Here is a 25,150-nt window from a genome sequence, read left to right as displayed (position 1 = left end):
TTTGCTTTGGTGTAACTGGCTTCCCATGCATGGGCGAATGTGAAGAAGATCCTTAGTAAGTCATTGAAGAAACCCGAGAAGAGGTCGGAGTGGCCTCTGTCGTTCATCAACGATCCAGTCAGGCAGTACTCCTCTGTAAAGCGCCGTTTGTTCACATCGATTGGCTTTTTTTTGCCTTCATTCATGCAAGTAGTAAAAGCAGACGCCCCTATTCTGCCGTGACCCGGATTTGAACCAGGGTTGTTGCGGCCACAACGCAAAGTACTGACCACTATACAATCACGGCGAGTTACCGATACACACGTGGCAGGGCGGAAAAGGCTGTGCTCTCTTCATGTGACATAATTCGGAAAAGTCCTGACGTTGCATTTCAACTGAGTCCCAGTATACATCGACCCTTCGACACTCTGAGTGACAACTCTCTTGCGTGTTTTCTCATATTTATGTAGTTTGCTTGCATGATGCCCGGAACAGCAGGGTTGTGCACTCCCATATGGTCTAGCGGTTAGGATTCCTGGTTTTCACCCAGGCGGCCCGGGTTCGACTCCCGTTATGGAAACGTGTCAATTTTGCCTCCTGCTTTCCAAAAGATCAGCAGTGTGTACGAAGGAGCCACATTAAAACTACTCAACGTGCAAAACGTGCGAGAAGAGGGGGCGCTTGTTTCCAGCCGAAACTTCTCGCGTGTGAGACGAGCTGACCATCGCTGCAGGAGGTGGGAGGGTCACTCTGGTAGACAGGGCTGACCTTCGGCAATAGGATTTATACTCTCCAAGATGATATTTGCACTTTCTGGAGAGGCGATTTTCTCCACTTCAGTAGCCCGATTTCGTCGATTGCGTGGAGAGGGCTGTAGAATGTGGCGCCGTCTTTCCTGCTCCGTCCATGACAGGCGTGCTGGTCTCTGGAGAGAGAGCACGGTCCATCAGCGCACCCCAATAAAGGCACTGGAAGCAGCTGAATCGCATTGGCGAAGCTCAGCGCTGGGCCGCTGGGCACATCTGACCACAGTTTCCGTAGTGTAGTGGTTATCACGTTCGCCTCACACGCGAAAGGTCCCCGGATCGAAACCGGGCGGAAACAGACCAGACTTCTTCTGTCGCCACGCACAAAATGGGATTGGGGATTGGGGATTCGCCTAGTGATCGAACAGACCCACTCACCTCTTAGTGTGGCGGGATCTGCACAGTGCATGTCGCAGCGCATCCTGCTTTCACTTCAATGCGCGTCCTGATGTACCCCGGTCTCCCGCGTGACAGGTGGGGACAGGTGACAGGTCCTATACTAACGAGGAAGACATCACTCTCTCCGACCCCCGGCATCGTGTCCCGACCCACCGTGCTGGAAGCCGACTCGTGCTGTGATTCCTTTACGGAGCAGAAATGACAACCGAGGAGCCGAGAGATCATTTCAGCATTTCGCGTCTGAACGGAAAACACAAACGACCAACTCGGAATGATTTGCCTTTGACGCTTATCAAAGCGTTCTTTGTGCATCGAACAGACCCACTCACCTCTTAGTGTGGCGGGATCTGCACAGTGCATGTCGCAGCGCTCCCTGCTTTCACTTCAATGTGCTTCCTGATGTCGAGTCGTGTGCCGTGCGGAGGCTCTGAAAGCGAGAGCAATGAAAAGGTGCACGACACTGTGAAATAAACATTAATAAACGCATATATAACGTCGAAAACACATCTAACACTAGGAGTATACAGCACTCTGCACAGTGTACGAAGTAAATTATTTTCGCAGTAATTAATTATATTTACTATATTTATTATACACGTGTAAATTAATTACTGCGAAAATAATTTACTTCGTACACTGTGCAGAGTGCCGTATACTCCTAGTGTTAGATGTGTTTTCGACGTTATATATGCATTTATTAATGTCGTCGATTTTACGGTTGCAATTCGACGTTGATTATACGTCGAGGCGACGTATATATACGTATAGCCGTATTTTCGGCGTGAATATACGTATATTCGACGAATCAATGCCCACAGCTTGGCATACAAGGGTTTTGTGGAGGGGTCTTGCCACCTGCCTGAAAAAAAAAACAGTAAAATGTTTGAGTGCCTATAGAGTTTCTATTTTTATTTTCTTGAGAAAAGTTGATACCATTTCCTGGAAACCCCGTCCCCCATCAGTGCGCGGTGCCCGGGGAAAAATCTGTAGGGGGGCGTCTGATATTCTGAGCGGGGGTGATATTTCGGTTGAAACGGAGCTGTACGGTGCAGCTACCCAAATGAAATCTCGCAGCTATGCCATTAATTAGTGCTTTATGATAGAAGATATCGACTAGCAATCTGGTATTTGCGATGAAGTTCAGTTTCACATTTTTCGTCACTCTCACTGGAGAGTATTGCCTGGAGCGAAAAGTACCATAAGCGTTCATTTTTGCAGCTACATGGACGTTCTGAATCGTTAAGAAAAAATGTTGTAAAACCAACAGAAAGCACAGACTGCTATAACTAGTCCTAGTTATATAACGATTTTAAGTATAATGATAAACTACTGCAAGGAATCGGTCCACCTGAGCAAACAGGATCGTAATGTTGACACTCAATAACGACACTGATATGTGCAGCTCCTGGACGGATAGCCCTCCTGCCCATCAAACAGACTGAGTGACTGTTCGTGTCATTTAGTGTTGTCTGACCATTGACAAAGTACAACTATTTTTTAGGGCGCAAATTAAGTTAGGTAAATCTTTTTGCCCAAAACTGAAGGGGCAACATTCCCCCCTCCCCCCGTGATGCCAGGCCTGTCCCCATCCTATTCCATAATGTCATTATATATAATACCATACAACAGTGACCGATCCTTACTAACTACATGCGTTAAAATTGCACATCAGCTCATAGCAGGGGGCACATAGCCGCGATGTATTATCAATGTTATATTTCAACCATAATATCGACAACATTAATAAACGCATACGTTGAGAAAATATCGAACCCAGCATATTTTCCGCATATATACCACAATGCATTGCTAGTATTCGTTGGTCACAATTTTGGACACGTTTTTCAAACGTAGAAGTATATCCGCAAATATCTCAGCAATCCTCTTTTGACGAGTAAGTATGAACAATAATAATACTATCTGAATACATACAGATCTTTCTTAATATTATTTTGATTAAAATAGTACGTGAATAAGCAAAAAATGGCACATAAAATAGTGTGAATGGGGAAGATGACACAAAATTGTTTTGCCGTTTCTCTATTCTTATTCTATGTTGTACTTTCAAACTTTGGGTACTCTTTAATTAGGACAGACTTTATTGCTCAACTGCTATGATGCAAGCCAAATTTTATACATTTATTTCAGTTTTGAGCTTAGTAAACCGTTCACTTTTTAGATTATACTAAAGAAGATAATCATCATTTATTTGGGAAGTAATATTATACAATTTTCTCCTAGCTGCGGTGCTGAAGTCCCACCCTACATCAACAGAAAAAGAAATAAAGGAGCATGCAATGTGTTACTTGAAGAATGCATATGAAAGACAGGGGGCCAGGAGATCTGGACACTGAAAATAATAGGTTTTTGGTTCTAACTGTTAGGACAATTAGACAGGGTTTGCAAATAGTGGACAAAAATCGTCTTAACTTCCATTGTAATATTTTTTTTTCTTGGAAATATAGAAGTTGTACATTTTAAAATGTATATTTGAATCAAAATGTGGTTTTGAGTTAGTGTGTTAATGTAATTAGTTTTGTGTTTGTCATTACTATACTGTATATTGCCATGTTACCAGAATTTGTAGCTGAAGTTTAAGACTAGTTGTGTTTTTTATGATTATTGCCCATATGTTGATTGTTGATTGATTGTATACAATGTATAATTTGAAATACATATGTTTCAGGTGTGAATGTGTATTTTCAGAATACATTTCTAAACCTAATCATTGGCTTGGTTTACTTGTTTCTACGCCTATAAAATCTATCTTTGATGTATAATAGACCTCTACCCATATACGTATAATAGACCTTTAATGTTATCCGTATAACAGACCTCTACCCATATACGTATAATAGACCTCTAAAGTTATACGTATAATAGACCTCTAAAGGTATACGTATAATAGACCTCTAACCATATACGTATAATAGTCCTCTAAAGTTATCCGTATAATAGACCTCTAAAGTTATCCGGAACTCCAACCATATATGTATAATAGTCCTCTAAATTTATCCGTATAATAGAACTCCAACCATTTATGTATAATGAACGTCTAAACATAGACGTATAATTGACGTATAACTTTAGACGTATATTAGAATTTCATTCTAGACGAATTGTAGACCACATTTAGACGTCTAAGGTATGCGTTTAATAGACGTATATTATACGTCTTTTGCCCACTGGGACTACTGAATGGCGTAGACCTGAAAATAAAACTCACGCGCAACAGAGATGCTTTCTGCTTAATGAACAACATCGGAGAACACAAACTGAGCGTACTCTCTGCATCTTTGTTTGTGAACGCCGAAGCACTCCTGACGGTCGCACCACTAAATACCTAAATACCCCATAGACCGCGTACAGATGAAAGTCTTCAGCCTGCCTGCAGGGAGCCATGTGTGTAACCAAGAAAACCTCTTTCTCGGACAGTTACCCAAAGTGGTAATTTTGGGGTTTGTGGACAAAGCGGCATTCAGCGGCAGTTTTACACAAAACCCCTTCAAATTTAAACACTACAACATTAACTTTCTGGCTCTCTACACGGACGGTGAACAAATCCCGACTAAACCGCTTCAACCGCTTCAACCAGACTTCCAGAATGGACATTGCGTCGGTGAATATTTTAATCTGGTGGAAACATCCGGGAAGCCTCTGAAAGTCTTTTTTTGTGTGTAACAAAGTTGCATTTTCATGTCCGGACGGGGAGACTTTATCATTCCGACATGAAGCCACCCTTAAGTCCTCTGAGGCGTGTCTGTCTGCAAGGCTTGTATTTTGGAAATGTTTTTTTGAAACGGAGAACGACTTTGAAATAGGCTTCCGCCGGCGCCTCGCGATCCAGGTAAGATTGTAGCAAGAACGCAGCGGCGGCGGGGTTTGCTGTAGTCGTGGCCGAGTGCTTAAGGCGATGGACTAGAAATCTATTGGGGTCTCCCCGCGCAGGTTCGAATCCTGCCGACTACGTTGTCCACCTCCTGTCGTTGTGTTCTGGCGCAAGCAAAGAAGCGCACCTCTTTGCTGTTCCTGGTGGTTTTAAAACGCCAAATCGCTTGTACCCGCTGCCTTGGAAATAAATTCTTCAGCGTCTGCAAATGGCATTTTGCAGCTGGAAGCAGATGTCGACGCGTTTTGCACAGAGCACCAAAAAAGCGTCTTTTTTGAAGGTCCAGGCACTGAGCATTGGTGATTTAGTGGTAGAATTCTCGCCTGCCACGCGGGAGGCTCGGGTTCGATTCCCGGCCAATGCAGTAGCTTTTGCAGCGAGCGGCTCCATCACTTGCATCCCCTTGCAACTTGCAACTGAAAACCCACTGAAGCTAAGCAGGTGTGAGCCAGGTCAGTACCCGGATGAGGGTGAGCTACAGGGAAAAACAAAGCTTCCAGCTGGAAGCGGTGTTAATGGTGCCGGCGGGGGGGCATTCACCCTGAGGTCTGTGCGGGTCCCAATTCCCCAGCATAGTGACAGAGAAATAAACATATTTTGGCAACTTTGGTCACCCCCATTTAACTTCTGGGGCAGGAAAAGCACACTTTTCAAAACTTGTTTTTCAGCTCGAAATAAACGTATTTTTTCAAACCTTGGAATCCCAATGTAGCTGCCTGGCTCATTAGAGCCCACTGAGTCAGCCCTTAACCCCACTGTGCAGAAGCTGTCAAAACGGGTTTTTCAGCAGAAATAAACACGTTTGGGCAACTTTGGTCACCCCCATTTAACTTCTGGGGCAGGAAAAGCACACTTTTCAAAACGTGTTTTTCAGCTTGCTGTGACCTCTGTTTTACATCTCATCCAAAAGACAGCGCCCTTTTACAACACAGCGTCTCTGTCACTATCATAAGTGACTGCCATCATAAGAATATGAGTCCAATATTTTAGAATATAGTCAGAATGACTTCTAACCTTACCTGTGGTGTCTTTAATCCCTATTGCTCAATGCATGGTGTACGTACTGCATAGATGTGTCTTGAGAATGAGGAATGGGCCCCTGAGACCGTCATTTACCTGTTTCACAAATGATCGTATTTTACTAGAGATTCTGTTTGGGATTCAGATGTGCATTCGGACAGCAATCCCTTTCAAGAAATGATACGTACTGGATGAGGTCAAAGGTGCTGGAACACTGTATTTAGGATGTGTTTGCAGTGATTGTGTGTCTCCTGCTTCATCGCAGTGATATATAGATGTGCTCCTGTAATTTATTGGTACATGCCCAGGGCAGTAAGCAGTCTGAGGATTTATTTCCAGACGGCATAGAGCAGTGAAGCAGTGAAGTAGTGCAACACACTGGATCATTATATTATTAGAATCTATTCTACTTAAATTATTACATTATACACAATTTGAGTTCATTTTAAAAAGTAAAAGGTAATGAAAGGAATGCATTTTCATAAGAAAGATAATACCGATATGCATGTGATAATCTTCCTTATATCATGTAGTGCGTCAGTTGGACACTTTGTGGGCTTGAAATACAAAGCAAATCATGTTCTATGGTACAAGTTAAATACAAAACGTAAGCTTTTATTTTAATTAGATTTGTTTATAAAGCATAAGCAATCATTTATTACATTAATATATGTGAAAATGACATTTTAGCATCATAATATTACATAAAGGTCTCTAGCTTCAACACAGTGATATATATATATATATGCTCAGTGATTTATTGGTACATGCCCAGGTCAATAATCAGAATGAGGATTTATTTCCAGACGGGCTACAGGTAGTGTTGTGAAATACTTCAACACACTGGATCGCAGATTTAGACCCCCTGCACTCTTACTCCTTAAAAACCAAAGAAATGAAGATATGTAGCAATCACATTGTAACAGGGGTGACAGTGGCTTAATGCTTATACTAGTGGACTTTTGGTACCTTTAGGGTACGGTGTTCCCTGAAGGGCTCTCAAACCCCGCATTTCAGATGCCTAGCTGTATCACTGATGTGTTGCACCTCAGAATCACTTTTAACCTTACCTCTGGTATCTTTAATCCCTATTGCTCAACGCATGGTGAAAGTATTGCATAATTGTGTCTGAAAATGAGCAATGGGCACCTGAGAGACTCATTTGCCTGTTTCACAAATGATCATATTTGACTAGAGATTCTGTTTGGGATTCAGTTGTGCATTCTGACAGCAATCCCTTTCAAAAAACGATACATTCTGGATGAGGTCAAAGGTGCAGGAACACTGTATGTGTTTGCACTTATTCTGTGTCTCTAGCTTCAACACAGTGATATATATATATATGCTCAGTGATTTTTTGGTACATGCCCAGGGCAATAATCATTATGAGGATTTATTTCCAGATGTGCTAGGGGTAGTGTTGTGAAATACTTCAACACACTGGATCGCAGGTTTAGACCCCCTGCACTCTTACTCCTTAAAAACCTGAAGCGTCTGGCGTCTCGCCGACGTCGAACACCCCCCTCAGGCTGTACTCGTACTCGGCTAACTGCTGTGGAACCCTGCGTGAGAAGCCGTTGGCCACGGTGACGGCTGGCGACCCACAGACGCCCCACTATCGGCCGGCTCCAGCCCCGGCTGGTCCTCTAGAGCCTCCCCACACGGCTCCTCCTCCCGGGCCTGGTAGGGGGCCAGCCGGTCTTGGTGCAGGACCACCACTCTCCCCCGTGTTCGCAACCGGACACGGTAGCAGACCTCGCCCACCACCCAGAGTACCTCAGCGGGCCCCTCCCACGACGGCGCCAGCTTAGGGCTGAGGCATTTGCGGCGGCGCGGGTTGTACACCCAAACCGAGTCCCCGGGCTGGAAGGCAGGCCCCCTGCAGCGCAGGTCGTAGTGCCGCTTCTGCCGGACCCCCGCCTGTGTCAGGTGGGTCCGTGCAAAGCTGTGCACCTGCTGCATCCGCTGCCGCAGGTCCCATTCGTAGTCCGGTCCAGCCAGCGGTGCCGACCCGTCTCCGGGCGACGGGCCGAAGACCAGGTCCACCGGGGTTCACATTTCCCGGCCCAGCATGAGTGAGGCTGGGGTGCACCCGGTGGATTCCTGGACCACGGTCCTATACGCCCAGAGTGCAAGGGGGAGGTGGCGGTCCCAGTCCCGTTGGTGCCGGGACACCAGGGTGGCCAGCTGGGTGGTGAGCGTACGATTAAACCGCGCCACCAACCCGTTGCTCTGGGGATGCAGAGGTGTGGTCCGCGTCTTAGTGATCCCCAGGCGCTGGCACACTCTGGCAAAGACCTGGGACTCGAAGTTACACCCCTAGTCACTATGTAACTCCTCCGGCACCCCCAGCCTGGCAAACATCCCCTCCAGCAGTGCATCGGCCACCGTGGGGGCACTCTGGTCCGGGAGGGCGTAGGCCTCCGGCCACTTCATAAAATAATCCATGGCCACCAAGACGTAGAGGTTCCCGGCCTCGGTGCGCAGAAACGGGCCCAAAACGTCCACCCCCACCCGCTCCATAGGAGCCCCCACCTGGTGTTGTTGGAGGGGGGCCCGAGAGCGCTCGGGGGGACCCTTCTGCGCCACGCACACTGCATACGTTCGGCAGTACCACTCCACGTCCCGGTGGCAAAGACCCCAATAAAAATGGCCTCGGAGGCGCTACAGGGTTTTTTTACTGCCAAAGTGCCCCACGCCCGGCTGGCCATGCACTGCTCGGAGCACCGCCCCGCGGAGCGACCAAGGCACCATCAGCTGCCACCGTACCTCGCCACTGGAGGGTACCCGCCACCCCCGGCGCAGCACCCCGTCCTTTACCTCCAAGGCCTCCCACAGGGCGCAGGGGGCCTTGACGGACTTTGGGTGTGGGGCGAGCTTCTCTCGCGTAGACCGCACTCCGGCTACCACTCCCAGCATGCCCAGCGGTACTACGAGCGCCTAGGGGCGCTTCCTCCTCACCACCAGGCGAGGGCGTTACAATACATAGAATATGCATGTAAAACGAACAGATCTTATCGAGAGGGTTATCAGAATACAAAAGGTATATATTCAGTCAGTTACAAAGTGTTACACATATCAAGAGGACATACATTCAGTATATCATTCATTTAGACCATTTCATAAATGAACCTGGTAATAACTTCTACATTAGATACTGAAAACAAGTACATAACTCTTAGGAATTGAATTGATATCAACTGGTTGGGATAACAATTGAATTCGCGAGCAGTAATGCAGTGAAGTTGAATACTCATCCAATCTCTGGGGATTCAGATCTCCTGCGGGCACAAAGAAACAGTTGCAGGCTTGTTGCTGTCCAATCCGTGCTCTCTGTCTAGGTGCCAGGCTGTGCTGTGCGGGTTGCGACGGTGCGCTGCTGATGCTCACTGACCGGCTAGTTAGTGTTGGCTTTAACTAGCAAAGTTTGTGCACAGGAGAAAAGATGACTGTGGGTCCCAGCAAGTCAAGAAGAAGACCGGTTCGTTCCTGATGAAGAGCTAGTTCTGAATAGTGATTCAACTGTCCACAGTTCCGACCTGTTCACGAGGCCTGCTGCTGGTGCTAACCTCGGGTGGATCCTCTGGTTACTCTCTGGCAACCTCCGCTTTAGACTCTTAGAACAAAGGAAAGTTCTGGCACTCGGACACACTGGCCGTTCCGTGGTTGTCCGGGCTGAGTCTCAGGATGGTCAGGAGGCGCGCTGTGAGAATGTCCTGCCCTTGGGAGCCTTCTGCTCCTGGGCTGTCCTGCCCTGGAATTCTCCTTTGAATTCCCTTTAGAAAACTCCACAGAAATCTCTACTGAATTCCCACTGAATCTCTCAGGCTCTCTGTGTTGCCTGTTTTTACCTGGAGGAACTTCAGCTCGTTGATTGGCTGAAAGTTCCATGGGCATCAGAGTCCCACGTGGGTTACTCGGCCCTACCAGTCCCTGATTGGTTGATCAAGGTGAGATATGAGTCACTTACTCCTGACACTTAGGAATGCAGTCCAGATGTCCATCTGGCACTCCCTAGACAGATAAGCGCCAATGGATGACCATTGATCATGATAGCCAGGCTTAGCTAAGTGCATCCCCCTTTGGGAGCTGTCCCTTATCAAGGGAAACCTTAAATCAGCCTGCATGAATAGTTTCTCTGTGGCTGCACCACAGAGATGAACAGAGAGATGAGGCCTAATTTGGGAAAGCTCAGAAACACTTAATTCTTTCTTATTAATAAGCCTCGCCGCTACACCGCCCAAAGCACTTCTAAAACAGGAGATTCGCGTTTGGGAAAACAGGTCTACGGGTCTGAAACCTGCTCCACGGAAAACAGCTCTGTTGCGCTTTTGATCAAAGGGAGATTCGCTGTTCTTACTTTTTGATGACATAACACCCAAAGGGGCTTCTTTGGAGCTGGATTCCAACCAGCATCCTTAAGTTTCTTGGCGGTATCCTTTACAGTCCTCTGTTCGGTCGACAAGGGACTGAAGGGGGCAGCTTTCCTCACACATACAGTGCAATGTACTGTAGTGTTCCCCTTAATTGAATTCGCAGTTCTGCATCAAACCTCTAACTCGTTTCCTTAGCTTGGATTTAAGCCACGAAGCAGGCTTCTACTGTATAAACGTCTAGAGGAATCACAAACTATTTGAGAGGCCACCATCCCAGGGGGAACTGACAAGTCTATCCCTAAACACCTAGCGCAGTCTCTCGAGAGACTGTCAAAAATCGCTTTCTCCGTTTGCGTTGCAAGTGAAAACGCGGTCTCAACCCAGAGCCACTTGGCAGCAGCGGCACGTAAATACCGTTACTGTTACTGCTCGATACCGACGTTAGCCTACTATACCATGTTCAGCCACCGCTAGAAAATGCACGGCTCTAGAACCGGAGCAAATGACAGGAGGGCCAACGCCGAACGGGCACACGTGTCAGACATGGAGCGCGACGAGGATGGGATTCGAACCCATGCGTGCAGAGCACAACGGATTAGCAGTCCATCGCCTTAACCACTCGGCCACCTCGTCGAGGGATCTGGGCTGTCCGGACATGGGTTGGCGCGCTCCAGATGATCTTTTTCTTTTTTTTCCCTCGTACTCGAGGGTCATTTTCCTGTTCCACGTGCGATTTCAACATTTTCCTTGGGAGATGCCAAGCCAGCAATTAATTCTCCAGGACCTTAATTCTCTTCTCTTGCAGCATGAGATCATGTCCTTCTTTTGGCTCCCTCCAGTTCTGATAAAAAATCTCATTCTTAGATTTGTTAATTTTTGCAGAGGAAGCCAAAGAGAAATGCTCACAACACTGCAGAGCTCTGCTAATTGAGGTACTGTCAGAGAGGAGCAGGGTGACGTCATCCATGTATAGAGATGTCTTTACCTCTCCTCCCCCACTTCCAGGCACTGGTATCCCATTAATGGCCTGATCCTGGCGCAAGGCACAGGCTAAGGGCTCCGTAGCCAAAACGAATAACAAAGGGGATAATGGGCAGCCCTGCCTCACTACTGAACAGACTTCAAAGGGGTGTGATCTATTGCCATTAACCATTACTCTGCTGTTGCTACCTGTGTACAGCAGGTTAATCCACTTTCTCATGATGGGGCCAAAATTCATGTGCTCAAGTACCGATGTTAAGTACTGCCGGTTTAGGCGGTCAAAGGCCTTTTCTAGGTCTACACCTAAAACGCACAGAGGGAGGGAGCGATCCTCTGAGTACAGACAGACATCCCTCAACAAGGCCAGGTTGTCGCTCATCAGGCGTCCTACTATCCCACAAGTCTGTTCTTTCCCTACCAGTGAGGCCACTACATTTTGTAGGCGCAGGAAAAGGGCTTTGGACAGGATCTTAGTGTCCACGCCTAACAGGCTGAGGGGTCTCCAGTTCTTTATGTCATTCTTTGCTCCTTTCTTAAACAAGAGAGAGATAGTGCCTTCTCTTAAGGAGTCAGGCAGCAATTCTGTCTTATAGCTTTCCTCGAATAGGAGCAGTAGCGGATCCTGAAGCAGATCCCAAAAGGTGCAATAAAATTCTTTAGGGAGCCCGTCAGCACCCGGAGTTTTCCCCTTCTGTAAGCTCTCCATAGCCTGTCTCAGCTCTTCTACTGTCAAATCCCTCTTAAGTACTTCCCTATCTTCTTCACTCAAAACGTTTTCTAGCTTTGAGGTAAAAAAATGAATTTCTTCATCCTTTACCTCTGTAGAGCTGTACAGTCTTGAGTAGAAGGCCTCGGTGCAGGAGAGGATAGCACTCGGCTCTGTTCTCTCTCGTCCCTCCTCATCAACTACACTTTCCATGACAGACTTGGAGCCTACCACTTTCCTGAAAAAGAAGCGAGTACACTTCTTATTTTCTTCCAAGAACTGCACTCTGCTTCTTAACAGCACTCCTCGACTACTTTCTTGGCTATGCTCCGGATGTCCTTTTTTAAAAGGGTGATATCCTCGAGCACATCGAAGCCACTGTGCAGCATCGTGTAGAGACGCTGCAGCTGCCTCTGTTTCCTGGCTAGCACTCCTCTCCGTCTGGCAGCAGCCTTCCTTCCCTCAGCCATGAAAAAGGCCTTTGTCCTCATCTTCACCTCCTCCCACCACTCTCCTACTGACCCGTACAGACACTGCAAGGACAGCCACTGTGATAGTTTCTCCTTGTAGCGGGATACTACCCCCTCGTTCTCTAGCAGCTTTGTGTTGAGTTTCCAGAGGCCTGGGCCAAAGACAGTCCCGCCCTGGAGTTCCACTCTACACCCTAAAGCCTGATGATCTGAGAAGAAGACAGGCTGAAGAGTGACCCCAACAACTTTCACTCTCTCTGAGACAAAGCAATAGTCAATTCTGGAGCTGCTATTCCTCCCTGACCATGTATATCCTGCTGTTGTGGGATATATACATCTATATGTGTCTGAGAGTTTAAAGTCTTGAACTAAGTTTTGCAGGGCCAGTGAGCTGGAATCCAATTTTATCGGAGAGCTAGACTGCCTGTCTGTGTGCTCTAAGATACAATTAAAATCCCCTCCCACTATCACATCTGTGCTAATTAACAATAGGGGAGAGAGTGCCTTGAGTAGCTCCACCCTTCCTCCCACGTCAGTAGGACAATACACATTGATTAGCCGCAGGTTAACGGTCCCCCATTCCACATCCACACACAGCAACCTGCCATCTATGACCCTCTGAATACTTTTCAATTTGAAAGCCCATCCTTTGAAAAGAATGGCCACGCCAGAGGCTCTGTTGTTATTGTCCCCTGACCAAACAGAAGGCCCTTTATCCCACCTATCTTCAAAGCTTTTATACCTCTCTTGATAGGCTAAAGCACACTCCTGCAACATCAACACATCTCCCTCTCTCTGCTGGAGGTAATCAAAGACACACTGGCATTTAACTCTGTCATTGATACCTCTGGTGTTAAGAGAAATTATGTTTAGAGCCATATTACATAAGAAAGTGGAACCAGTCTTTACAAAACACATTTCTCTTCGGTCTCAACTGTTACCTTCTTCTTTTTCTTTTTCTTCTTACCAATTTCCTGCCAGCCATCCTCTGAATGAGCCTTCATCAGGGTGGCAGCAGTAAAAGCGTTCACGGAGTCCATTTCAAGGAAGGGGGTAGAAGGAGGGGTGGAGGGGTTCCAGCTGTCCCCATCGCCATGCTCTCCTTCCTCCTCGCTCGGGGAGAAAACAGAGTCATTTTTCCTTTTCCTCAAGTCCAGCTCCTGGGAGCACCGAGGGGAAAGGGGTGCAGCCGATGCACCAGTCTCCTCTTCCCCCTCACCCACCAGCTGTTGCAGATCCTCCGTGATGGACTGGATGGAGGAGAGGAGGGCATCTGTAGCACTTGCAGAGTCTGAGAAAAGCAGCTCCGCTGAATCCTGGGTATCCTCGCTGGACCCGCTCCACCGGGGGGCCCCACACTGGCCCTCGTTCTGAGGAGCAGGAGTGGGGGAGGGGTCCTCGCTGTTCTCTGGGGTTTTCAAACCCTCGTGCTTGTCTGGTGCAGTCTGCGGTTGTGGGGGCGTAGTGGATTTCTCTTCCACCGGCCCCGGAGCCACAGCAGGACTGATCCTGGCTGGAGGCTGAGACTCTTTGTCCAACAAGGGTTCTTTGTTTGACTTGTTGTTTGCTTTGGCTTTTTCAGGCCGGTTTGGCTGAAACAAGCACTGCCTCATCCTTTCTCATTTTGAGTTTATAGGCGTAGGCGTGAGGGCAGTTCTTAAAAACGTGTCCTTCCGAGCCACATAAATTGCACTTTGGCAGCATTGAACAGTCAGAGGCTTAATGTCCCTGTTTGCCACAGGTCTTGCAGCATTTCACAGTGCAGGACGATGCCAGGTGTCCCACAGCACCACAGCGCCGACACACCTTTGGTTGTCCCACATAAAAAACATAGCCATTGCAGGCGCCCAGCCGGATTGTAGAGGGCAGGTGCCTTAAGCCTCCATTTACATTGTCCGGTAGCAAGCGAACCTCGAATTTCCTTGTTCCTGTTTTTATACCGTCAACATCTCTAACCTCAGTTCCATGGTGGACGGTGCAGTACTGCTTAAGCCAGGTGTGAATGTCCTCCGTCTTTGCCATTTCCGAGAACATAACAACCTCTCTCTCTGTGTCAGAGGCTGCAAGTTGATCTTCTCAAGGGCAGGAACTTTCCCTCTTTTTGCCTCAAACACATCCACACATTGTTCAAACAGAGAATAGGTAGCAAAAACAACCTCAAATGCTTTCTGACCTGGGAGAGCGAAGATGAAATACAAGTGCCGAGGTTCAAAGCCAAGTTCCTTCTGTAACACTTTTCTGCTGAACTGCATACGATCCATGAAGAGGTCATCCAAAAGCTCAAAACGTACAGCATTCTTGCGGGATCCAAAGGTTGCCATCTCAAACTGCAAAACAAACACTGCTTCCACAAAACAAGAAAACAATCCAACTACTCCAACTACAGGCTGATCAAGGTATCTCCCCTGCCAGGTAAGCCGAGAGCCGCAGGCGATGAGCCCGGAGCTGAACGGGCCCCACTGGCTCGTTTGTAAGGCCAGGTGCATTGCCAACCACGACCGGCAGGGGAGAGGACTTGAAGGCGGCCTGGGCTCCTGCAGCTGTCCAGCCACGCACTCTGGTTTCTCTTCATCTCGTACAAATCTTTTGCCTTTTACTAAAGATTTCCATGGAGAGGAGCATGAATGAGTTCCATACAATTTTTGTGCTTCCCTGCCTTTGGGTGGGGCGCAGCTGGGCTGGTCAAAGAGAGAAAACAAAACCGCTCACAATCGCTCTTATTACGGCGACTGTGGCCTTCTGCTCTGCGAGTCCTCGGTCTCCGCCTGTCTGATTGGCGCTCTTTTCTTTGGGGGGCGGGAAGTGTCCGGCCGCAAATATGAAGCGTTACAGCAACGACATGCCATGAGACGATTGATAACGATTTCCATAGGATCCCCGCGGTTGCCTGGCTACCGTCAGCTTTGCGCAGTGGCAGTATCGTAGCCTGTGAGGTTTAGCCGAGGCGCGATTATTGCTAGTTGAAAACTTTTCCCAATACCCCGCTTCCGCCGGTTTCCAATACAATCGGCGAAAGCAATTTTTGAGCAAGGTGTTTAAAGACAGATTTTGTCATGGTAACATCATGGTAGAAAGAAACAAGCTTGTTACGTCTCAACAGAAACGCTCTTTATCTCTTTCAGCGTTATGCAGAGAACAGCGTCTGTCGAGATCACTTTTGAGTCAGCGCGAAACGCCGTGTGCTGTCAGTTTGATTTCATATTGCTCGTAGCGGCGCCCGGCTTTTGTCTGTCAAACGTTAGGTTGCGCTTCTTCATGCTGCATCGTCGGCATGAGTGGAGCTCTTTAAACGTCTGTACTTACTGCGCCCCATAAGAAATTGTTTGTCCCCGTTCAAAAGAGATTGTGCGATGTCCTGCTGCGTTCACAAAGCAAACCTTTGACAGTTTGAAAAGAGGAATTTATTCTGCTTCCTGTGCGTGCAGTAGTTACAAAGTTGAACGTCTTTACACGATCTGCTGCAGTTTTCAGTGGGCGGGCTTTGTCAGATGGCTTTGAAAAACGCACTGTGTTTCGGCTCGGGAAACATCATGAGCAGTGTCCTGCATGTTTTCTGTGTATAGCTGTCTTTTAACGCATACAGAATTCATTCGAAATCATTGATTTCTCCAATTAACAAGGGTCCCTTTTTGAACCTGCGAGAAGCATTCTTTCAATGTAAAAGATTTACTCCGAGGAAAGGCAGCATGACATTGAGAGTAGCTCAAGCTTTCAGCACCCGTATCGGACTGCGTGTATGCAGACACCGCTCAGAATCCCCTGTAAGATTCTCCCTCAATTCCGTTGTGCAGTGCTTTACCTCTTTCAAAAGGCTTCACTTTCCTAGTCACATTCCAAGACTCATCGAACCCGGGCTGTTTCCTCCAGCGGTATAGTATTGCAGTGAGACAGCACGATGCCTGCAAGACTATGTCACGCTAAACGCCACAGATTGTGTTTGTCCCTTCGTGTCAGTCGTCCTGCAGCCACGGGAAGTGGGACACAAACATGCTGCAATGCTTTCAGGACGTTTGGATTTGTTTGTGCAACATCCGAGAAGAGTACTTGTGGCTTGAATGTGAACTGTACGTGCCCGCCCCCTTTCCTCTGTAGTGCATGAGTTCCTCCCGGCATGCCCTTCGTCATTGTTCTGTCATCTTGTATTTAAAGGGTTGTATTTCTGCTGCTGAAAATAAGCAACGGTTTTCTCACAACGCCCTTTGTTCCCGACGGAGCCCTTGTCTGTCATGAAATTCTTTAAAACCTCAAGCTAGAAGAAGAAGACGACAAATATGAAGCGTTACAGCAAAACATGCCATGAGACGATTGATAACGATTTCCATAGGATCCCCGCGGTTGCCTGGCAACCGTCAGCTTTGCGCATTGGCAGTATCGTAGCCTGTGAGGTTTAGCCGAGGCGCGATTATTGCTAGTTGAAAACTTTTCCCAATACCCCGCTTCCGCCGGTTTGCAATACAATCGGCGAAAGCAATTTTTGACAGTCTCGTCAGAGCGTGACATAGTCTTGCAGGCATCGTGCTGTCTAACTGCAATACTATACCGCTAGAGGAAACAGCCCGGGTTCAATGAGCCTTGGAATGTTACTAGGAAAGTGAAGCCTTTTGAAAGAGGTAATGTCGACGCTTTTTTAACAGAGCACCAAAAAAGCGTCTTTTTTCAAGGCAGGGGTACTGAGCATTGTTGGTTCAGTGGTAGAATTCTCGCTTCCCACGCGGGAGGCTCTGGTTCGATTCCCAGCCAAAGCAGTGGCTTTTGCAGCGAGCGGCTCCATCACTTGCATCCCCTTGCAACTCGCACCTCCTGTCGTTGTATTCTGGCGCAAGCAAAGAAGCGCACCTCTTTGCTGTTCCTGGTTGTTTTAAAACGCCAAATCGCTTGTACCCGCTGCCTTGGAAATAAATTCTTCAGCGTCTGCAAATGGCATTTTGCAGCTGGAAGCAGATGTCGACGCGTTTTGCACAGAGCACCAAAAAAGCGTCTTTTTTGAAGGTCCAGGCACTGAGCATTGGTGATTTAGTGGTAGAATTCTCACCTGCCACGTGGGAGGCTTGGGTTCGATTCCCGGCCAATGCAGTAGCTTTTGCAGCGAGCGGCTCCATCACTTGCATCCCCTTGCAACTCGCAACTGAAAACCCACTGAAGCAAAGCAGGTGTTAGCCAGGTCAGTACCCGGATGAGGGTGAGCTACAGGGAAAGACAAAGTTTCCAGCTGGAAGCGGTGTTAATGGTGCCGGTGGGGGGGCGCTCACCCTGAGGTCTGTGCGCGTCCCAATGCCCCAGCATAGTGACGGAGACGCTGTGTTGTAAAAGGGCGCTGTCTCTTTGGTGAGATGTAAAACCGAGGTCACAGCGCTCTGTGGTCATTAAAAATTACCACCAAAACTTTTGACAAAAGCTCTTGGTAATTGATGGTCTTCAATAATGCTTCTCCTTTAGGTACAATTTAAATCAGCTGAAAAATGCTGTGAAATGGGGGGTCACTTCACGCTAGTGTAGGATTTGGGTTACAAGAACCATGAAACTGCACGAGAAAGCCCGTACACTGAATTAGCAACATCGACACCAAGAGAAAGGATGACAAATGGCTTTTATCTGGAACTTTTCATGTCCAAGGAGCTCAAAGTGCTTTCTGTGTACAACAGGGCCACTGAACTCCACACTGGCCACTGAACCACAGCAGTGGCTTGCTGGCTTGACATCTCCCAAGGAAAATGTTGAAATCGCATGTGGAACAGGAAAATGACCCTCGAGTATGAGGGAAAAAAAAAGAAAAAGATCAACTGGAGTGCGCCAACCCATGTCAGGACAGCCCAGTTTTGTTGATGAGGTGGCCGAGTGGTTAAGGCGATGGACTGTTAATCCATTGTGCTCTGCACACATGGGGTCAAATCCCATCCTTGTTGCTCTCCATGTCTGACACGTGTGCCCGTTCAGTGTTGGCCCTCCCGTTCTTTGCTCCGGTACTAGAGCCGTACATTTTCTAGCGGTGGCTGAACATGGTATAGTAGGCTAACGTCGGTATCGAGCAGTGACAGTAACAGTATTTACATGCCGCTGCTGCCAAGTGGCTCTGGGTTGAGACCGCATTTTCACTTACTTGCAACGCAAACGGAGAAAGCGATTTTTGACAGTCTCTCGAGAGACTGCGCTAGGTGTTTAGGGATAGACTTTGTCAGGTCCCCCTGGGATGGTGGCCTCTCAAATAGTTTGTGATTCCTCTAGAAGTTTATACAGTAGAAGCCTGCTTCGTGGCTTAAATCCAAGCTAATGTAACGAGTTAGAGGTCTGATGCAGAACTGCGAATTCAATGAACGGGAACAGTACAGTACATTGCACTGTATGTGTGAGGAAAGCTGCCCCCTTCTGTCCCTTGTCGACCGAACAGAGGACTGTAAAGGATACCGCCAAGAAACTTAAGGATGCTGGTTGGAATCCAGCTCCAAAGAAGCCCCTTTGGGTGTTATGTCATCAAAAAGTATGAACAGTGAATCTCCCTTTGATCAAAAGCGCAACAGAGCTGTTTTCTGTGGAGCACGTTTCAGACCCGTAGACCTGTTTTATTTGTAGGGCAGGGCGCATTCCCAAACGCGAATCTCCTGTTTTAGAAATGCTTTGGGCGGCGTGAAGTGAAAATAAGAAGTGGGCTCCAGATGCACATGGAAGCAATCAAGTGTTTCATCCGAGCTGTTTCAAAGACTGCCCAAGAGCCTTCCTTTCACAGAGGCGCAACGATTAATGATGGGGGTGCACCCTTCAATGCGCCTTACGACTGTAGGGAGTGATTGAGACGATTCGTAGCGTGTGCTCATTTCTCTCTATTCCCTGTGTTGCAGTGGTAGGATGACGTAAATTACTGCTTCGACACGTAACGGCATTATAATCAAGTGCAGGAGCTGAGCCACGGCGCCCCAGGAGTGTTGTCCTTTTGCAGCCACTTAGACACACCTTTAGAAAAACATTTTGTTAACAGGCATTCTGCCTCAGCCTAAACACCTATAGCTTGCAAAGCGCATGCTATTAGACAGGCACCTCTGCAAGATCTTAAGAGTCTCTTAAACTAGTGATAGTAAGGTATTCCCAATGGGCGATGTTCGGCTTTCAAATCATCTCTCCGTGGAAGCGCCGAGATGCAGCTGTTTATGGCTTAGAAGCAGCTGACTGTTTCACTACCTAGCTGATCACTGTCAGTCAGGGAGCTTAGAGGTGAAAAGCCTGTCTAAGAGACAATTCGCCGTCGATCAGTTCAATATGTTCCGTACCAGCTCGGCGCACCCGAGATCATCTTGGTAGCCGTGTAGCTCATATGAGTGAGAGCGTGTGTGTGTACCACCGTGATTGGATGCCGGCCCTTCTCAAGTCACAGTAAACCTTCTGCTCAAAAAAAGTGAGCTAAAACCTCACTCTGCACAGTAAAACCTCAAAAAAAGTGAGGTTTTATTTAATCTCTGACCAAGGGAAACGTTTCATTTTTTCAAAGAAATGTTTGTTAAAAAATGAAGTCATAGTTCTATGGGATTCAATCAGAGACCGTGCGATATGGAAGTCAGGAACCTAACCCACAGCGCCAACAGCACAGTCACGTGCTGAGTGCTGAAAAAGCACTACAGAAACATTATCGACAGACAATGTACAGTGTGTACTATTCTTGTGTTGCGGTACATGAATATAATTATATCGTTATTAATTTCTAATTTATAACTTTATAAATTTACTTTATAAATTTATTAACGTTATTAATTAATTTCACGACGCACAGACAGGGCGCGGGGAGCTGCCGCCTGCAAACACAGCTCCAGGCAGGACTCCACTCCGCAGGAGCCGCAGAAAAGAGGAGATGGGCAGAGACCTGAGCTGCTGTTGCTGCAGACGCTGTCTTTTCTGCACTCGGGGTAGGAGTGAATGTTGAGTTGCCCTTAGAAATGAAGCAGAGCACTTCAACGGCACGGGTGTGTGTGTGTGCGTGCGCCTGGTGAGTCTGGGAGACAGATCGAACCTGGGCTAAAAGAGAGGGGGCTTAGCCCTCTTCCATTTGTTAGTTCAAAGTTGTACAACCCATTTGTATCTGCTAGGCGGCGCAGTCATCGTGCACAAAGAACGCTTTGAAAAGCATCAAAGGCAAGTCATTCCGAGTTGGTCGTTTGTGTTTTCCGTTCAGACGCGAAATGCTGAAATGATCTCTCGGCTCCTCGGTTGTCATTTCTGCTCCGTAAAGGAATCACAGCACGCGTCGGCTTCCAGCACGGTGGGTCGGGACACGATGCCGGGGGTCGGAGAGTGTGATGTCTTCCTCGTTAGTATAGTGGCAGGTATCCCCGCCTGTCACGCGGGAGACCGGGGTTCGATTCCCCGACGGGGAGTAGCTTTTCTTTTACCTCCTTAGAGAAAGGACTGCCTTTCACTTCTCTGTTTTCTAACACAGCGTCGTGCGCCTTTTCATTGCTCTCGCTTTCAGAGCCTCCGCACGGCACACGACTCGACATCAGGAAGCACATTGAAGTGAAAGCAGGGAGCGCTGCGACATGCACTGTGCAGATCCCGCCACACTAAGAGGTGAGTGGGTCTGTTCGATGCACAAAGAACGCTTTGATAAGCGTCAAAGGCAAGTCATTCCGAGTTGGTCGTTTGTGTTTTCCGTTCAGACGCGAAATGCTGAAATGATCTCTCGGCTCCTCAGTTGTCATTTCTGCTCCGTAAAGGAATCACAGCACGAGTCGGCTTCCAGCACGGTGGGTCAGGACACGATGCCGGGGGTCGGAGAGAGCGATGTCTTCCTCGGTAGTATAGGACCTGCCACCTGTCCCCACCTGTCACGCGGGAGACCGGGGTACATCAGGACGCGCAGTGAAGTTAAAGCAGGATGCGCTGCGACATGCACTGTGCAGATCCCGCCACACTAAGAGGTGAGTGGGTCTGTTCGATCACAGCGCTAGGCGAATCCCCAATCCCCTCTTGTGCGTGGCGACAGAAGAAGTCTGGTCTGTTTCCGCCTGGTTTCGAACCGGGGACCTTTCGCGTGTGAGGCAAACATGATAACCACTACACTACGGAAACGGTGGTAAGATGTGCCCAGCGGCCCAGTGCTGAGCTTCGCCAATGCGACTCAGCTGCTTCCAGTGCCTTTATTGGGGTGCGCTGATGGACCATGCTCTCTCTCCAGAGACCAGCACGCCTGTCATGGACGGAGCAGGAAAGACGGCGCCACATTCTACAGCCCTCTCCACTCAATCGACGAAATCGGGCTACTGAAGTGGAGAAAATCGCCTCTCCAGAAAGTGCAAATATCATCTTGGAGAGTATAAATCCTATTGCCGAAGGTCAGCCCTGTCTACCAGAGTAACCCTCCCACCTCCTGCAGCGATGGTCAGCTCGTCTCACACGCGAGAAGTTTCGGCTGGAAACAAGCGCCCCCTCTTCTCGCACGTTTTGCACGTTGAGTAGTTTTAATGCGGCTCCTTCGTACACAGTGCTGATCTTTTGGAAAGCAGGAGGCAAAATTGACACGTTCCCATACCGGGAGTCGAACCCGGGCCGCCTGGGTGAAAACCAGGAATCCTAGCCGCTAGACCATATGGGAGTGCACAACCCTTCTGTTCCGGGCATCATGCAAGCAAACTACATAAATATGAGAAAACACGCAAGAGAGTTGTCACTCAGAGTGTCGAAGGGTCGATGTATACTGGGACTCAGTTGAAATGCAACGTCAGGACTTTTCCGAATTATGTCACACGAAGAGAGCACAGCCTTTTCCGCCCTGCCACGTGTGTATCGGTAACTCGCCGTGATCGTATAGTGGTCAGTACTTTGTGTTGTGGCCGCAACAACCCCGGTTCGAATCCGGGTCACGGCAGAATAGGGGCGTCTGCTTTTACTACTTGCACGAATGAAGGCAAAAAAAAGCCAATTGATGTGAACGAACGGCGCTTTACAGAGGAGTACTGCCTGACTGGATCGTTGATGAACGACAGAGGCCACTCCGACCTCTTCTCGGGTTTCTTCAATGACTTACTAAGGATCTTCTTCACATTCGCCCATGCAGGGGAAGCCAGTTACACCAAAGCAAACGCAGGAAAGTGCATTTCAAGCAGAGACCAGGAGGGACCTGTTTACACCAAGAGTGGTCGGAATATGGAACAATGCACCCAGCCCTGTTGCTGGAGTCGATTCTTGATTAGATCTTGGGCTTACTAAGAGGCCCCCGCTGGATACTAATCTTTCTGTTGTTCTCGCAGGTGTTGCGCTGCTTTTGAGCCGACAGAGCTCGTCTTGGTCTGTCGGGATAGCCCAATTGCAAATGTTTGGCTCCAGGTACAGAAGGAATGTGCGTTTGGTACAAGAGTGCATGAAGGCACCGGAAATACATTGGGATCAAATGACTGGTGGTTCAAGACCTCTGTGAAGTGCAGGAGCGTGCAAGAAGAGGCTGTTTTCACCCGGTCTCGAACCTGGGACCTTTCGCATGTTAGGCAAACGTGATAACCACTACACTACGGAAACCTGTAGGGTTTGTTGCTGGTGTATCGCTTGCGTTTCGGGCTGAAAAAGGGAAGCGTCACTTTAGGCAGGGGGCGCTGGAGAGAGGAACAAAGGGCGCGATGAAACAAAAAACCGAAACCCGGGATCGAGCCAGGGACCTTTAGAACATACTCTCACGAATCGTTAGAATACGTGCGTTTCATCATCAATTGCGTAACAACCACATTCGTTCGACTTGAGCCATCAAGCTCATAGTTTTCAAATCTTGAAAGCTGTCATTGAGCACATCATAGTGTGCAGTACGCCCCGTAACTTGCGTACTTCAACAGAAAGAAGAGCAGACAGCTCCATAAATATGCGAGGCGCAGAGAGTGCAAGGCGAGCCGCACACGTTTCGGTGGCTGAGAGAGGGCAGTTTTTGCTTCTGCATTTCCCAAGTAAGGACGCATGACAACAAGCGATCGCGGTGCTCATTTACGACATAGTGGTGATGAGTTTTCACTACGTGTTCTTTTGAACGAGCAATGAGGTTGCTGCCTTGGACAGCTGACTGCACGCTCTCATTGTGCCACGTGATGAGTATTCACCAGGCTCGTTCAGTCATTAGTCACATTCCATCGTTTGCCATAAGCAGATGCTGCAAGGTGATGTGGATATCAATTCCCAGTCTTGTGGACGAGGACAAAAAGAGCACACAAGGGCTCATCCGCGAGTTGAACCCAGGACCTCCCACACCCTAAGCGAGAATCATATCCCTAAACCAATGAGCCACGGCGGCACTTGCCATTTTATTCTGTCAACGAGCTTGAGGACGGGGGAGAGGCATCATTCGCTCGTCCAGTCAGACCTTCATCAATAAGTCAAGAAAGCTGCAATTACACGACTGCCTTGCAGACGAAGGGCAGTGAACTGCAACTGGTAAGAGGGGAACAAGCGGCACTAGGCGACACCGAGGCATAACCCCAGCAAGGGGGGTTAGCTTGCATGGTACAGCGCTTGCTTTGCACGCGAGAGGTAGCGGGATCATTTCCCACGTCCTCCAGGTGTGTGCTTAGAGCTTGATGTGCCGAAAGGTGTCCTTTAGCCTGTGGTCACGCCTTGTATGGAAAGCGTCATGCAGCTGTCAATCATTTCGCAGCCACGCCCCCTCTTCATCTTCTCTCTGCCTTAAGCGTCTCCGCCACTCTCTCTTGACATTTCATGTCAGCATGTCAGAAGTCCGAGTGACGTTTTTAATGGCTGAGTGAGGGCACGATGCTGAAGCAGAGAGGCCACTTCAGCCAGAGAGACTTGTGCTAGGTGAGATCTGAAAAACGGACTCGCAACAGAAACAGACCAAAAAAGTATCGGTGAGATCAAAAGGCAAATGCAACATCCAGCAGAGGGCGTCTAAAGATTAGGGAACGGGCGACTGAAATCCATATGAGGCAAACTTTCCGGCTGTGTACTGCAGCTGGCCTCGTAGGCGTAGTTGGTAGCGCGTCAGTCTCATCGTCTGAAGGTCCTGAGTTTGATTCTCACACGGGGCAGGGCTGCTTCCTCTCTTGTTCTTTTCAAACACTTGCGGCAACTGTTCGCTCATAACCACGTCTGGAATGCGTGACCTTTACACGGGGGAGAAGCAATGCCGCATCCCTTTTCTAAAGAACATTCACATTCAGAAATAAGTCAAGAAATTTGCCATTACTTTAGCTCGCGCTTCTGTCAGCCTGCCCATGTTGCCAAAGAAAGATTCACTCGGCGTCAACATGACAGAACAGCGATCACTTGAAAACACTGTTCCACACTCCGTAAGCAAGAACTTCAGTGTTTGCAGTCACCCGATATGCCGATAGTCAAAGGAGCACAAAACACGAAGCGTCAAAAGACAAGATGAGTTGATGGAAAGAGCGTTGAATTGATGAGCACAAAAGTTCACCTCGTACAATAGGCAACGAAGGTCCCGGCGTCATCATCGCACTTGAAAGGACTGCCTTGCAGACTAAGGGCAGTGGGAGGTTGCTGTTTTGAGATGGAGGCATTGGGATGGTGGGCCGAGATCTATTCTTCTT

At 48.2% G+C, this 25,150-nt stretch overlaps 10 non-coding genes across 10 annotated transcripts; 7 read left to right on the top strand and 3 right to left on the bottom strand.

The window, feature by feature from the left end:
- Positions 1 to 214: 214 nt before the first annotated feature.
- Positions 215 to 286, bottom strand: trnah-gug (transfer RNA histidin (anticodon GUG)). Its single transcript has one exon. It is a non-coding gene; the product is annotated as a tRNA-His (tRNA).
- Positions 287 to 487: 201 nt separating this feature from the next.
- On the top strand, positions 488 to 559 carry trnae-uuc (transfer RNA glutamic acid (anticodon UUC)). Its single transcript has one exon. It is a non-coding gene; the product is annotated as a tRNA-Glu (tRNA).
- Positions 560 to 1,010: 451 nt separating this feature from the next.
- Positions 1,011 to 1,083, top strand: trnav-cac (transfer RNA valine (anticodon CAC)). The gene has a single exon. It is a non-coding gene; the product is annotated as a tRNA-Val (tRNA).
- Positions 1,084 to 11,020: 9,937 nt separating this feature from the next.
- trnas-gcu (transfer RNA serine (anticodon GCU)) lies at positions 11,021 to 11,102 on the bottom strand. Its single transcript has one exon. It is a non-coding gene; the product is annotated as a tRNA-Ser (tRNA).
- A 4,076-nt stretch (positions 11,103 to 15,178) lies between these two features.
- On the top strand, positions 15,179 to 15,295 carry LOC138226123 (U5 spliceosomal RNA). The gene has a single exon (XR_011184407.1). It is a non-coding gene; the product is annotated as a U5 spliceosomal RNA (small nuclear RNA).
- A 230-nt stretch (positions 15,296 to 15,525) lies between these two features.
- Positions 15,526 to 15,670, top strand: LOC138226111 (U4 spliceosomal RNA). Its single transcript, XR_011184395.1, has one exon. It is a non-coding gene; the product is annotated as a U4 spliceosomal RNA (small nuclear RNA).
- A 1,307-nt stretch (positions 15,671 to 16,977) lies between these two features.
- Positions 16,978 to 17,119, top strand: LOC138226104 (U4 spliceosomal RNA). Its single transcript, XR_011184388.1, has one exon. It is a non-coding gene; the product is annotated as a U4 spliceosomal RNA (small nuclear RNA).
- Positions 17,120 to 20,911: 3,792 nt separating this feature from the next.
- trnad-guc (transfer RNA aspartic acid (anticodon GUC)) lies at positions 20,912 to 20,983 on the top strand. The gene has a single exon. It is a non-coding gene; the product is annotated as a tRNA-Asp (tRNA).
- A 1,145-nt stretch (positions 20,984 to 22,128) lies between these two features.
- trnae-uuc (transfer RNA glutamic acid (anticodon UUC)) lies at positions 22,129 to 22,200 on the bottom strand. The gene has a single exon. It is a non-coding gene; the product is annotated as a tRNA-Glu (tRNA).
- Positions 22,201 to 22,401: 201 nt separating this feature from the next.
- Positions 22,402 to 22,473, top strand: trnah-gug (transfer RNA histidin (anticodon GUG)). Its single transcript has one exon. It is a non-coding gene; the product is annotated as a tRNA-His (tRNA).
- The last annotated feature ends 2,677 nt before the right edge of the window (positions 22,474 to 25,150 follow it).

The sequence above is a fragment of the Lepisosteus oculatus genome, unplaced genomic scaffold (assembly GCF_040954835.1).
Source record: "Lepisosteus oculatus isolate fLepOcu1 unplaced genomic scaffold, fLepOcu1.hap2 HAP2_SCAFFOLD_112, whole genome shotgun sequence".
Taxonomy (NCBI): Eukaryota; Metazoa; Chordata; class Actinopteri; order Semionotiformes; family Lepisosteidae; genus Lepisosteus; species Lepisosteus oculatus.
Note: the sequence above shows the minus strand (reverse complement) of the source record. Positions and strands in the feature narration are given on the sequence as shown.